The 14,113-nt window shown below is 45.1% G+C and overlaps 1 protein-coding gene across 1 annotated transcript in view; it reads left to right on the plus strand.

Annotated features, from left to right (window-relative positions):
• The first annotated feature begins 970 nt into the window (after window positions 1–970).
• The window catches only part of ARHGAP24 (Rho GTPase activating protein 24), a 447,041-nt gene continuing 433,898 nt past the window's right edge, over window positions 971–14,113 (plus strand). The window contains exon 1 of the mRNA XM_087724059.1: window positions 971–1,208. The gene's annotated coding sequence lies outside the window, so the exon portion shown is untranslated. The remainder of the gene's footprint in view (window positions 1,209–14,113) is intronic.

A 14,113-nucleotide genomic window follows, 5' to 3' on the forward strand; every position in this document is an offset into this window, starting at 1 on the left:
GCTGCTTGGAAAGATGGTTTAATGGTGGACAGGATCACATGGCTTGAGGTCCTGAACAGAAAAGGGGTATCACATGCTTCCAGATGTTGGGTGAAGAAGTGAAGAGGGAGAAGGGCTGAAAGTTCCTGGCTTTATACTCTTTGTTCGGCCCCACCTCTCTGTTTCCTGTTCCTGTGTAAGAAAATGTATTCTGATTGGTTGTCAGACTCCCATGGGGCCATGCAGGGGCAACTCTCTAGGCTGTGTTTTGAGTCCCAAGTTTGATTGAGTTTCTGGATGCCATGTGGTGAGTTTCTGTGGAAGGCTGATCCTACCTTTGTTATGTAAAGTAGACTAGCTCAGACTTTAATGGCTCATTAACAAAAAGTGGGGGGGCAGGAAGCTGCAGAGAGCTACTCTGTCTTTAAAAACACGTTTCCCCCTTTTCACATGCGGGGAAATATAACATTCTGCCTTTTCAATATTTCCCAGGATATTTCACTTTTCTAGCAGAGGAGTGGGTTTTAAACCTCCTGCAGCCCACAAATGGTTTCAATTTTTTTCAAGGAAAGAAACATTGCAAACATTGAATTCACTTTCATCAGATGAAAGCAGGCTGGGAGGAAAGAAAGCAGGCTGGGAGGAAAGAAAAGGCAGGATAATGTTTCCACATGGCACTTCCCACATGGCCCAGGGGAGGGAGGGGCCCTACCATGTGGGGGTCCAGAGATAGTTAAGGAATGAGGTGTTGGTTAGGAAGGGACTCCCGTCAAGCAGAGCCAACAGAGCTGGTTCCAAAGCTACCAGTTGCTGGGTGAAACCCGAAACCTCCTGGAGGGGGGTGGGTGAAGGCTGGCCTGGCCCCACTTACTAGCCTGTCATGCTGTATGTTAACACATTTTGGACGCCGCCTCAGCTGTGGCTTCTAAGCCTCACTCCTCATTCAAGTACAGCTGGGAACTCAGCGTTGACGTTTGGTGTCAGCATTTAACAGGAAGAACCAAGACAAACCCACCAACTTTTCACAACAGTGGTGCCTTTATTTAGCCTGTCTGCATTTCCTTTTCGAAACCGGAGTTACAGGGACCTTCACTTTGATTTGAATGTTCTGGGGAAGGATTTTTTTTTCTTCTTTTTTCGTTCTGCTTTTTCATCTTCGGAGAGAAAGAGTGGAGGCTCTGGGTTTGGAATTAGCACCGGCGTGGATCAGTTCAGCTGCTAGGAACAGGGTAAGTGGCATTAAAATACCGTTCGCTTCAAGTGATGGAATGCCAGCAAAAGAATATGATCCTCCAGACGGTCAGAATTATTCCCTCACTTGTGGATACCATGCAATTGTGGAGAAGTTGCAGTCAGAGTTTAAAGCTTTCTCTAAGGTGATCTACATTTTGATGAAAGAAATTGAGTAGTTGGCGCTCCTTGGCGTTTGTCTTTTCTGAAAGTTAAAACCGGAGTTGACAGGCGGGATCTACAAAATCTTCTGTCCTAAATGTCTTATATTAAAAAAAAAGACTTGTCATTTTTTTCAGCCTCTCCCTTAGCATATTCTTATTCCAAAGCAGCACACCTGCACGAAAAAGTCTCAAAACATTTTGAATGTCCCCGCGATTGGTTTTTCTGGCAAAAGTTAGGAAAAATCATGAAACACCCCCCCCCCCATGTCCCCCGTCTCGGCACCCAATCAGTTCTTTGCAATGAAATCTCCAAAATCTCTGCAATGCAGTTCAGTTGACAAATCGTGTACTTTTTTTTTTTTCTTAAAGGAAGAGAGTATTTTCTGTTTAAGGTGAGGTTAGGTTTTTGAGATGCTGTGAGATAAATGGCTAGTGGGAGGAGAGGTGAATCTTTTCGAAACAAGACTTCTCTTTGGGAAACACAATGTCAAGGTTTCCATGAACTCCTTCGAAGTGTTTTCATGTATTCTGACAATTCAGCTGGCACATGTTTACCCAGCTGTACAATGTTTTTATCGGGGAAAACGTATGTGAGTGTGGCAGTGATTTTTCTCTGCTACGTGATGGTATGGTTCCATCTGCATTTTTAAAACTTTCCTCTTTATATCTATGTTGTGTTCAGGAGAAAATAAATTTGGAGGCCAAATGACTGAAGAGAACCATAGAATTAACAAGCTGAGAATGGGTCATGAGCATCACCTAGTCCAGAGGTCTCCAAACTTGGCAACTTTAAGACTTGTGGACCTGAACTCCCAGATTTCCTCACCCAGCCATGGAGAATTCTGCGAGTTGAAGTCCACTGGTCTTAAAGCTGCCAACTTTGGAAACGCCTGGCTTAGTCCAACCCAGTGGAAAACCAGACGAACTATTCTCAAGAGGTAGCTATCCAGACTTTTTTTAAAAACCTTCCAGAGATGAATAGAATAGAATAACAGAGTTGGAAGGGACCTTGGAGGTCTTCTAGTCCAACCCCCTGCTTAGGCAGAAAACCCTATACCATTTCAGACAAATGCTTATCCATCTTCTTAAAAACTTCTAGTGTTGGAGCATTCACAGGCGAGTTGTCCCACTGATTAATTGTTCTGTCAGGAAATTTCTCCTCAGTTCTAGTTGCTTCTCTCCTTGATTAGTTTCCACCCATTGCTTCTTGTTCTACCGTCAGGTGTCTTGGAGAATAGTCTGACTCCTTCTTCTTTGTGGCAACCCCTGAGATATGGACACACTGCTATCATGTCTCCCCTAGTCCTTCTTTTCATTAAACTAGACATACCCAGTTCCTGCAACCGTTCTTCATATGTTTTAGTCTCCAGTCCCCTAATCATCTTTGTTGCTCTTCTCTGCACTCTTTCTAGAGTCTCCGCATCTTTTCTACATTGTGGTGACCAAAGCTGAATGCCGTATTCCAAGTGTGGCCTTACCAAGGCATTATAAAGTGGCATTAACCCTTCACGTGATCTTGATTCTATCCCTCAGTTTATGCAGCCTAGAACTGTGTTGGCTTTTTTGGCAGCTGCTGCACACGGCTGGCTCATATTTAAAGGGTTGTCCACTAGGACTCCAAGATCCCAGTTACTACTATTGAGCAAGGTACCACCTATACTGTACCTGCGCATTTCGTTTTTCTTGCCTAAATGTAGAACCTTACTTTTGATACACTCCAGAGATTGAGAACCCATGGTCTTCATAAATAAATTATTCTAGTCCAGTGATGGTGAACCTTTTCAGCCCCAAAAGCCCAAACCCGAACCTCTGTGATTAAATGTGCATGTATGTGCGCGCCGGAGCATTGGCAAACTAAAGACCAGCTGGCCAGCATGCCTCTCTTTGGTTTTTGGCCATTTTTCAGGCTATTTTAGGCCATTTTCCAGTGCTCCAGCACTCCTGAAGACCAGCTGGCCAGCCCGCATGTGTTCAATGGAAACCAGAAGAGCAGCTGTTGACATTGCCATAGGTTTGCCATCAAGAGCCGAGGTGGCGCAGTGGTTAGAGTGCAGTACTGCAGGCCACTTCAGCTGACAGCTATCTGCAGTTCAGCGGTTCAAATCTCACCGGCTGAAGGTTGACTCAGCCTTCCATCCTTCCGAGGTGGGTGAAATGAGGACCCAGACTGTGGGGGCGATATGCTGACTCTGTAAACTGCTTAGAGAGGGCTGAAAGCCCTATGAAGTGATATATAAGTCTAACTGCTATTGCTATTGCTATGGTTCTAGGCCAGTGATGGCAAACCTTTTTCCGATCGCGTGCCAAAAGCGGGAGTGATACAGGGGGGTCATCCGCAGATGTGCCCACACTTATAATGCTATGCGTGTGAGACCCCTGTTTTTGGCACGCGATGGACCCGTTTTTCGCCCTACTCAGGCTCCAGAGGCTTTCGAGAAGCCTGGGGAGGGCAAAAACAGCCTCATCTGCCCCCCCCCCCTCCGGTGGCCATTCGGCGGCTTCAGGAAGCCCCCTGAAGGCTACAGAGGGTGAAAAACGGCCCTACGGGAAAACTGAAAGTCAGTTCCCGAACTTCTGGTTTGAACGTTGGGTTGTTTTTCGCCTTCCGGAGGCTTCAGGGCGAAAAACAGCCTTAAAAGAAGGGTGGAGTCAGCTGGGCCAGTGCGCACATGTGCGTTGGAGCTGACAGGGCAATGCCTTGCATGCCCTAACAAATGGCCTCCGCATGTCACCTGTGGCACGCGTGCCATAGATTCGCCATCACGGGTTCTAGACAATTGATAACCGCTAAACTGCAGATAACAGTCAGCGGAGGTGGCGCAGTGGTTAGGGTGCAGTACTGCAGGTCACTTCAGCTGACTGTTATCTGCAGTTCAGCGGTTCTAATCTCACCGGCTCAAGGTTGACTCAGCCTTCCATCCTTCCGAGGGGGGTGAAATGAGGACCCAGACTGTGGGGGCGATATGCTGACTCTGTAAACCGCTTAGAGAGGGCTGAAAGCCCTATGAAGTGGTATATAAGTCTAACTGCTATTGCTATTGCTAATTCAGAAGGGTTTTCCTCATATTTAAGTAAAACAACAGCTTAAATACTTGTTATTTTTTTACTGCTTTATTCCTAGTCCACCTTTTGGTAATAGTAGTTCCTTACCATTTTCTTTATCACATCCTTTAATGTATCTGGATGCTGCCATATTTTTCCTTTGTCGTCTTTTCTGAAGAGTTCATTCAACCTGTTTTCAAACACTGGCATGAAGTCTGCACAGGTCCTCGACTTACAACGATTTGTTTAGTAACCGTTGAAAGTTACAACGGTGCTGGAAAAAGTGACCTTTGACTCTTTTTCCCCCTTGCAGCATCACGCAGCATCCCCATGCATCAAAATTTCAGACGCTTGGCAACTGACTCATATTTATGACGGTTGCAATGTCCCAGGGTCGTGTGATTACATTTTGCTACCTTCTGACAAGCAAAGTCAATGGGGAAGCCAGATTCATGGAACAATTGTATTACTAACTGCATGTGATTCCCTTAAAAAATTAGGCAAGAAAGGTCGTAAATGGGCCAAACCTCACTTAACAAACGTCTCATTTAGCAACAGAAACTTCAGGCTGAATTGTGGTCGTAAATCAAGGACTACCTGTACTTTGGTGAAACTGGCTAATTGGGAGTGTATAGGTTTGCATATAGAGTTGTCCTCAAAACACAAGTTGTGGGGTTTTATTTCTGTTTTGGGGTGAAAATGTTTCCTTCTCAGACAATAAGAAAATCCTTGGAAAAAGCTACCGTATTTTTTTGGAGTATAAGATGCACCAAGATTTTGAAGAGGCAAATTTTTAAAAAACATTTTTGCACTTTGCAGACCTCCCAAAAACAGCCTGTTTTTCATGAAAATGGGCCTGGTTTTTGTCAAAAAAAAAGGGGGGCATGCATAGCCTTTAAGAGGCTTATAGAGTGCTCCTGGGGGGCTGGAGGGGGGCAAAAATGAGCAAAAAGCAGCCCGTTTTCCGCTCATTTTTGCTCTCCCCAGCCCCCTGGAGCACTTTGGAAGCCTCCTAAAGGCTTTGCACAGCCATTTTTGCAAAGGGGGTGGGGTTTGGGGAGGCTAAAAATGCTGTATTCAGTGTATAAGACCCACCCAGATTTTCACCCTCTTTTTTGGGGGGAAAAAAGGTGTGTCTTGTACTCCAAAAAATACGGTATGTGGGAGGCTTATAGGACAGCTGGGGCCCAGTGGCATTTTGAAAGCATACCTTAAATTTGTGAATGAGATATTCTCCAAGATTTTTTCAAGGGTAGGCTGGTGACAATATGACTACTGTGGGTGAAGCTGCTCAAGCACATTTTCTATGATTAACCCGCCACCACACTTTGGAAATTTCCCCCAAATTCTTCCTCCACCACTTTCAAAGAAATTTTAAAGCCAACTTCCATTCATCAAATTGAGCGAGGACTGTTAGGAAAAATACAGAATTTCTCTGCTCAGCTCTGGAATAAATAGCGAATGGCGTAATTGTTTGTGTTTGAATGTGGTAACATTATAAAATAGCCAAGGTTGAGAAACAAGTGATCTAAAGCTTGTTATTGACCTGTAATCTCCAGCAGATGGCAGCGTTAAGTTAACTTTGATAGATCTCCAATAAGCAAGCGGGTTGGACCCTAATTAGAATTTGGAAGGGAGACCACCAGAAAATATTAAGCAGAAGAACAGATGAGGAAGTCAGAACAAAACAAAAGCACACACAGAAAAAAGGCTGTGGGAACCATTCCAAGCTGCCCGCGTGATCAAAGTGTATGTGCAAAAGCTGAGCGCATGTGTGGATGGGAGAGGGACGTGCAAGCTCACATTTGCGATTGGGTATGGAAAGTAAATGAATACCCCCTTTGCTGTAGACCAATCCAGGAGATGCTCTGTTCTTATGGGTGGCATGCTAAGTAGGCTGTGAGAGAGTGAAAAAAGAGGAAGTGGTACAAAAAGCCACCTGCAATGAACTATTTGGTTGCGTGTCGTTTGCCAGACCTTTTCCCTTTCTCTCTCTCACTTTCTCATAGACTCATGATTCCTCAACCCTAACTAATTTATTTGTTAGCCTGCTGAAGTATGCTTTAAACGTGGCCAGCCATCAGTCTCTACTGGTTCGGCGACGCAAGTCCAATGTCCGCTACAGGTTCTCCCGAACCGGTCCTAACCGGTAGGATTTCGCCCCTGCCCAAAGCCCCTTCATTACATCATCACCCAGCAAGGCTCAACCAAGTCTGGGATACAGACAACCTACAAAGTTACCCCTGCATGGCCCCATGGGAGTCTGACAACCAATCAGCATACAAGCTCAAATTCAAAAGCCCAGAGAGGGCATAAAACCCAGGCACTCTCAGCATCTCTGCCCCTTCTTTTGCCCATGACCTCAATAGCAATAGCAATAGCAATAGCAGTTGGACTTATATACCGCTTCACAGGGTGTTCAGCCCTCTCTAAGCGGTTTACAGAGTCAGCATATCGCCCCCACAGTCTGGGTCCTCATTTCACCCACCTCGGAAGGATGGAAGGCTGAGTCAACCTTGAGCCGGTGAGATTAGAACCGCTGAACTGCAGATAACAGTCAGCTGAAGTGGCCTGCAGTACTGCACCCTAACCACTGCACCACCTCGGCTCCTCAAACCATGTGGTCCTGTCCACCATTAAATCATCTTTCCAAGCAGCCTCCAGGTTTCCAGTGTCTTTCTCCCCACTTGGAACTAAAACCAGATGGACATTTCTTCCAACACTGCCTCCCCTTTCTTTTCCCCTGTATTCTCCCCCCCTTTCCATGCAACACCCCCCCCCCCAAAAAAAACCTTTTACCACACAACATTTTGACCTTCCAGAAAAAAGAGAACCAGTGGCAGATTTGCCATCGGACTAAAAGGAAACGCAGGTTAAAGACATTTGCATAATTTTCCCCAGCTGAGCTGAAAAGCACAACTGTAATGAATCTGCCAGTAAGAGTGCACCGGCGGTGTGCCGATTTCCTGGCCTTGTCTCTTCCCCTTTCCACATTCAGTTATGTTGTTTGAGTAGCACTAATATGTGAGAAGGATTTGACTGAAGGAGGTGTTAATTGTCCACCGGAATAAGGAATCTGAGAGGCCTGTTATCCCTGGTTAGTTCTACAGAAAAAGTGTAGCCAGGAGCACTAGAGAGCATCGAAACTTTGCGACGTAGCTTAATCCATGAAGCTGTAAAGGTTAGAAAGACAAGGAATAATCCACTCAGCCACAGCCCTGTGTGTTCCTCCAGGAACAAAGATGTACATCAAAGAGCCTTCCACTGAATCACATCATCCTCTTTCCTGTCAGCTAGTGATAATTATTTGAGGAAGGGAAGATTTCAAGTTTGTGAGATGTATCTTGCATTTTATTAGGGACGCGGTGGCTCTGTGGCTTAAGACGCTGAGCTTGTCGATCAGAAAGGTCGGCAGTTCGGAGGTTCAAATCCCTAGCACCGCGTAACGGAGCGAGATCCCGTTAGTTGTCCCAGCTTCCGCCAACCTAGCAGTTCGAAACAGGATTGGGTTCCGGCCGCCATTACTACCGGTTTGGTAGTTTAAAAAAAAACCATTTAAAATGATCTACGCATGGGCACAACATTAAAAAATGAATACAAACTACATTTTTAAAATGAAGATTGGTCTGTGCATGTACAGAACAGAAAATCAAGATGGTGGTTCCAATCATAGAACTAGTACAGTTACCTGTCCACCGGCGTTACTACCTATTCGGCCGAACTGGACCAAATAGGTAGGAACCCACCTCTGGTTCGAAAGCACGTAAAAATGCAAGTAGAAAAATAGGAACCACCTTTGTTGGGAAGGTGTTCTGACCCCCTCCTCCGTCCAGTAATGAATGCCGAGACAAGCTTAACTGGAATGCCACAACTCTTTATTAGCAGGAAACATAAATCTCGGTGGCTGAAAGCCCAAACACAACGAACAGATAAGAACCTTGGCAGCAACTCAGACTTCGACAGATACAGATAACAACTTCTCCAGCATTGAGAATTAAGTTGAATCCTGCAACCAGACTCCTGACAAAGTCTCTCCTTAAATACTATCTTGAGAGGAGCCTAATTACAACCACCTGCGTCCAATTATCTTTTGTATCTGCATAGCTGTTCTCTCCGTCAATCTGCCCGGCGTTGCTGGGCATCCAGGACCACCTCCCTTGTCTTCTCGTCACTTCTCCAAGGCCTGACGTCAGGAGCACACTCCCTTCGGCTTTCACCACTGTTCCATGTCTCAGGCGCCTCCTGGTGGCCAACCAGCCTCTCTGCGCCCTGCTCAGAATCAGAACCCTGTCTAGGATCCTCCACCTCTTCCAGAGCCGATTCATAAGGCCCCTCGCTGTCGGAGTCCGTTTGAAGCTCCATCGCCTCCTGCTGGGCCACAACAGTAAGATAACAGCGTTCTGTGCACCTTCGGCATTTACGTGACCCGTCAAAACCGCGGTCCACTAAAGCGTGCCCAATTAAAGCGCGTACCTGACATCATCAGCAGCGCAACAAATACGACCGCGGAGAAAAAAGGGCACTTTAAAGAGCGCTTTTAAAGCAAGCCGATTCACATAAAGGTAAGGGTTAGGGTTAGGGTTAGGGTTAGGGTTAGGGTTAGGGTTAGGGTTAGGGTTAGGGTTAGGGTTAGGGTTAGGTTAAGGGTTAGGGTTAGGTTTAGGGTTACGTTAAGCGTTAGGGTTAGGGTTAGGTTAAGGGTTAGCGTTAGGTTTAGCGTTAGGTTAAGGGTTAGGTATAGGGTTAGGTTTAGGGTTAGGTTAAGGGTTAGGGTTAGGTTTAGGGTTACGTTAAGCGTTAGGGTTAGGGTTAGGTTAAGGGTTAGCGTTAGGTTTAGCGTTAGGTTAAGGGTTAGGTATAGGGTTAGGTTTAGGGTTAGGTTAAGGGTTAGGCTTAGGGTTAGGTTTAGGGTTCGGTTTGGGGGGGTTAGGTTTAGATTTACGCGTTAATTTTAAGTTTACCGCTCACAGTGTGCTGTTTTCGTCGCGCTGTGATGACGTCACGTACGTGCTTTCGTCGAGCGCGCTTTAGTCTACCGCAGTTTTGTGGTGGAACCGGCATTTACTGCCGGCCACATGACCATGGAGACATCTTCGGACACCGCTGGCTCATCGGCTTTGAAACGGAAATGAGCACCGCCCCCTACAGCTGGAAATGACTAGCACATATGTGCGAGGGGAACCTTTACCTTTATTTATCTTGTATTTTATTAGACTTCTGGATTCTGGCCACAGGAAAAAATAATGCCTCTTCCAATAATGCCTGTCCTCAAACTGGTTTCCTCCCAATGGGCTGGACTTCAGAACCCATAATTCCCACTCCAAGGTCCTGCAGAAATCTCTGAAATAATAAAGTTGGCTCCCCATTTTTGCACATCAGTCTGGAAAATGAAAAAAAAAAGAATACGTGGATCAGTTCCTTGGTGCAAGTTACTTAGATTTTCTTAGATCTAAACTCTTCTCTTGTGTATAGAGCAGTGTTTCCCAACCTTGGCAACTTGAAGATGTCCGGACTTCAACTCCCAGAATTCCCCAGCCAGCATTCGCTGGTTGGGGAATTCTGGGAGTTGAAGTCCGGACATCTTCAAGTTGCCAAGGTTGGGAAACACTGGTATAGAGGGTCAGATTATTGATTTGTTATTCTTTCAGCGAACTATCAGCCCTTTCTATTTTGCCTAGGCAGAGTAAAAAAAAAATGATAAAAATAACATACCGTGGAATCATTTGATCTCAAACATGATAAACAATTAGAAAAGGAACGAGTTACAAACAGGGTAAAGTTAGAATTAGAAATTGTTCAATACTAGCATTTCTTGGGGAAAGAACGACAAAAGCAATTTCCATCACCAAATAAATCCTGTACCAGAGAAAAGTTAACGTGACATGAAGGGTTCTTGCTGCTCTCTGAGCTTGGTTATTTTCTTGCAGACGTTCATTACCCAAACTAGGTAACATCATCAGTGCTAGTAAGGAGTAGGTTTCCTCTCCATTTATATTCTAGTGCAGCAGTGTTCACTGGTGGTCTACGAGAAAATTTTGGTGGTCTGCAGAAAAATCTTTGCATTTTTGCATTTTTTAAAAATAGTGCACTAAATCAGGGATGCTCAAACTACGGCCTCTGGGCTGGATACAGCCCACTGAAGCAATTACTCCCGCTCAGTGATGGGATGGGGTCCTTCAGGCACTTAGCTTGGCTGCCTGTTTAGTAGTTCCAGCTCTTCCCTCTCTCCTTCCCTCCCTGGGAGTCCAGGCGCTTCGGTGAGCAGTACACAGAACTTTGGTCGGAGTTTGACCGAGTTTGTAGGGGGCTGCTCTAGCACCCGGACTGTCTATAAGACAAACATTCATTCTTGGCCATATTTGAGATTCCTAGCTGCAATGGATAGCAAACCTAGACTTGACTCCAGGCGCTTCTCTCTGCTAACAGGTGGCCAAGCTAAGTGCCTGAAGGACCCCATCCCGTCACTAATTCATATTACTGGTTCATGGGATTTAAAATTATGAATGTAGTGGTCCCTGAGGTCCGAAAGGTTGGTGACCCCTGTTCTAGGGGCTTGCTCTTATCAGTTTTGGTTGGGAGGGTCTTAGAAGTTTATTGTTTTATTGGAAGTATTGTTTTTTTGTAAGTGCCTTGATTATATTATTGTTTATGTTAGGAATATAATCTAATGGTTGGGTTGGCAATATATAAATCATGTAACAATGTTGTACCTGTTTCTTTAAAACCATACTGTAAAATGTGATTGGTTGCTGTTTCTTCAAGCGGCCATAAGAGGGAGCCAGAATGACTGTCAGCTCTCTATTAGTTAGATGCTGGGCTGATCTGATCTGAGTGTTTTTTGGAAGCTGGCTGTTAGAAAGTGCCGTGAGCTATTGTAAGTTTTGCAACTGCTAGCAAACTTTGAGTACTGCACTGATTAGATGATACTGGACTATGTTATTTGGATTATCCCTTAACTGAAAGACTTTGATGATTGACTGTCTTATCCATGTATGACTTGGACTGTTTGATGGACTCTGATACCTCTATTTCCACGAAAGTAAAAGCCTATTTAAACTGCAGTCTCTCTGTATGCTGGTTTGTGTGTTCTCCAACACAACTCTCGCAACGTTTCTCTGAACGCATTCGCTCTCCCAACGGGGAGCTTACCTAACAGTTTACTTCTAATTATTGGTCTGATGTTAAATCTTGAAGTTCATCTATACACATCTGGGTGTTGATTGGTCTTTTTGTTCTTTTTTTGGCTTGTTGATTGTCTCTTTTTCCATAGTGTGTAGATACTGTTTATGTCTATGTGCCTGTGATGGCTAATCTTTCAGAATGGGAGGAAAAATCCCCTAGAGTTTTTTTTTTTTTAACTTGGCTTCATCTGTTTAACTTGACATCTCATCTTGATGGTCAATTTACAACCTTTGTCAAAAATCAAAATTCCAAGTAGGTTTATAGACTTTTGACTTACATATGGCAAAGGTAGTGTATTTGTAGTCCTGATATCCTTAAATTTCAACGAACAGCCCCCAACAATACGACAAAATCCTGGGAGCAGAATTTAATAACCAATGGAAAGCTACAGGCTCCTCCTTCTTCACCTATATCTGATTTTAAGGTTTTCTTTCTTTCTTTTTCTTCAATGCTGCCATCTCCAGATTCTATTGGACTTTTCCCCTGGAGTAATTTTATTTTCATTACATGCAGTGATAGACTGAGCATGATTAAAACAAGCTCATCCTATCAGCTTCAAGGCATAATAAAACTCCATTTTACAGTGGCTATTTTTTTTAAAACGGCGGATTCACAGAACGTTTTGAACGAATTAAAGCTTCAGAGTTGGATTCCTTTGGCATATTGATCCAGCTCTGTAAATACCGTCCTCACTTCTCACACTGGAATTAGAAAAGTGAGTTAAAAGGTGCAAAGCAATGGTTATATAGGCATATTTTTCAGAAACATATGGGAAGCTTATTCAATATTGCATGATCACACAAAGGGGGAGAGAGGGTAACCTCACTTAACGGATAAATCAGCCTGTGATTAACGACACATCTGCCCTTTGCTTTTATAGCGATAAACCTCACGGCCTGTCAAATGCAAATTTATTAGCACCCTCATTCTACATATCTCCATATCCTCACCTGAACTTAGGAACTTACGAAAGCATTCTCTGTGTAGTCCAGACGTGGTATTCTGCCGGTTCACCCTGCTGCAGGCGAACCGGTAGCAGCGGTGGCAGGAGGCCCCGCCCACCCACCCAGACATCATCAGGAATGCTCTGCGCATACGCAGAAGGTTCTGCGCATTCACAGATGCGCCGTGCATGCCCAGAAGCCCCCCGCGCACATGCTCCCAGTTCCGAACAGGTAGCGAAGATAGGAGGAAACCATTACTGGCGTAGTCTTCGACTTACGACCACAATTGAGCCCCAAGTTTCTGTTGTTAAGTGAGACATTTGTTAAGTGAGCATTGCCTCATCTTACGACCTTTCTTGCCACAATTATTAAGTGACTCCCTGATGTTGTTAAGTTAGCAACATGGCTGTTAAAGTGAATCGGGCTTCCTCATTGACTTTGTTTGTCAGAAAGTTGCAAGAGGGGATCCCAAGACTTTGAGACACAGCAACGGTCGTAAGTGCGAACCAGTTGCCAAGCACCTGAATTTTGATCACGAGATCACGGGAAGGGGGGGGGGGGTGCTACGAAGGTCATAACTATGAAAATGGTCATAAGTCATTTTTCTTCACTGACAACGGTCACCAAATGGACTGTTGTAAGTCGAGGACTATCTGTATCGCCTTCTGCTATAAAGAGCCTCCATTTTGGAAGATGCGTTTTCACAGTTTCCATTGAATGTATGCAGGGGTGGGATTCAGCTGGTTCAGACCAGTTTGGGTGAACTGGTAGTTCCGACGATCAGCTGGGAGTGAACCGGTTCGCTTTGATGATCAGGTGGGCTTCCCCCACCCCTGCACTTTACTTACCTATATCCCAGCATCTGATTTGTGAGTAGATTGCCACGCCTCAGCAATGCTACTTCTTAGAGGTAACGTAGAAGGTTAAACCAGCAGGATCACACCACTGAATCAGGGGTGGGTTGCTTCCAGCATTAATGTCGGCTCGGTGCACTCATTTGCACAAAAATAGGTCTGCGCGCATGCGTGAAATGTTAAAAAAGTAAAAAGTTACATTTGTCCAATTAAAATAGTTCTGCGCATGCGCAGAACCGGAAATCAAAATGGCAGCATCTTAGAAGAACCGGTTTGGGGCCATGGCAGGCCTGGGTCAATGCCAGTTCCAGCGACCCAGGCAGCCAAACCACTACCAGCTCGGTCAAACTGGTCCAAACCAGTAGGAACCCATCTCTGCACTGAATATATGGTGGTGTTGGTTGTTTGGACCAGTAACCACGATGCCACTCCCCTGTGAGAGGTGTTGTCTTGAGCCCCATGAAAGACTAGGCCTCTGACATATGTTAAAAATCTGAAGATAAAATGCAGAGACCCCCATGTAGGACTCTCCGGCAGGAAAACATGATTTGTAAGGTTCACCGACAAAAGCGCGCCCGACAAAAGCGCGCCCGACGAAACCGTGGCGAGAAAACTGCGAGTTCTAAACTGCGCTGATGAATGAGAGCAGAAGCACACCGACAACAGTGCACCGACAGAAGCGCGCTCTAAACCTAACCCTAAACCTAACCCTGAACCT

The sequence above is a fragment of the Thamnophis sirtalis genome, unplaced genomic scaffold (genome assembly GCF_051295495.1).
Source record: "Thamnophis sirtalis isolate CommonGarterSnake01/CBP01778 unplaced genomic scaffold, rThaSir2_p1.2 scaffold_10, whole genome shotgun sequence".
In the NCBI taxonomy this organism is placed as follows: domain Eukaryota; kingdom Metazoa; phylum Chordata; class Lepidosauria; order Squamata; family Natricidae; genus Thamnophis; species Thamnophis sirtalis.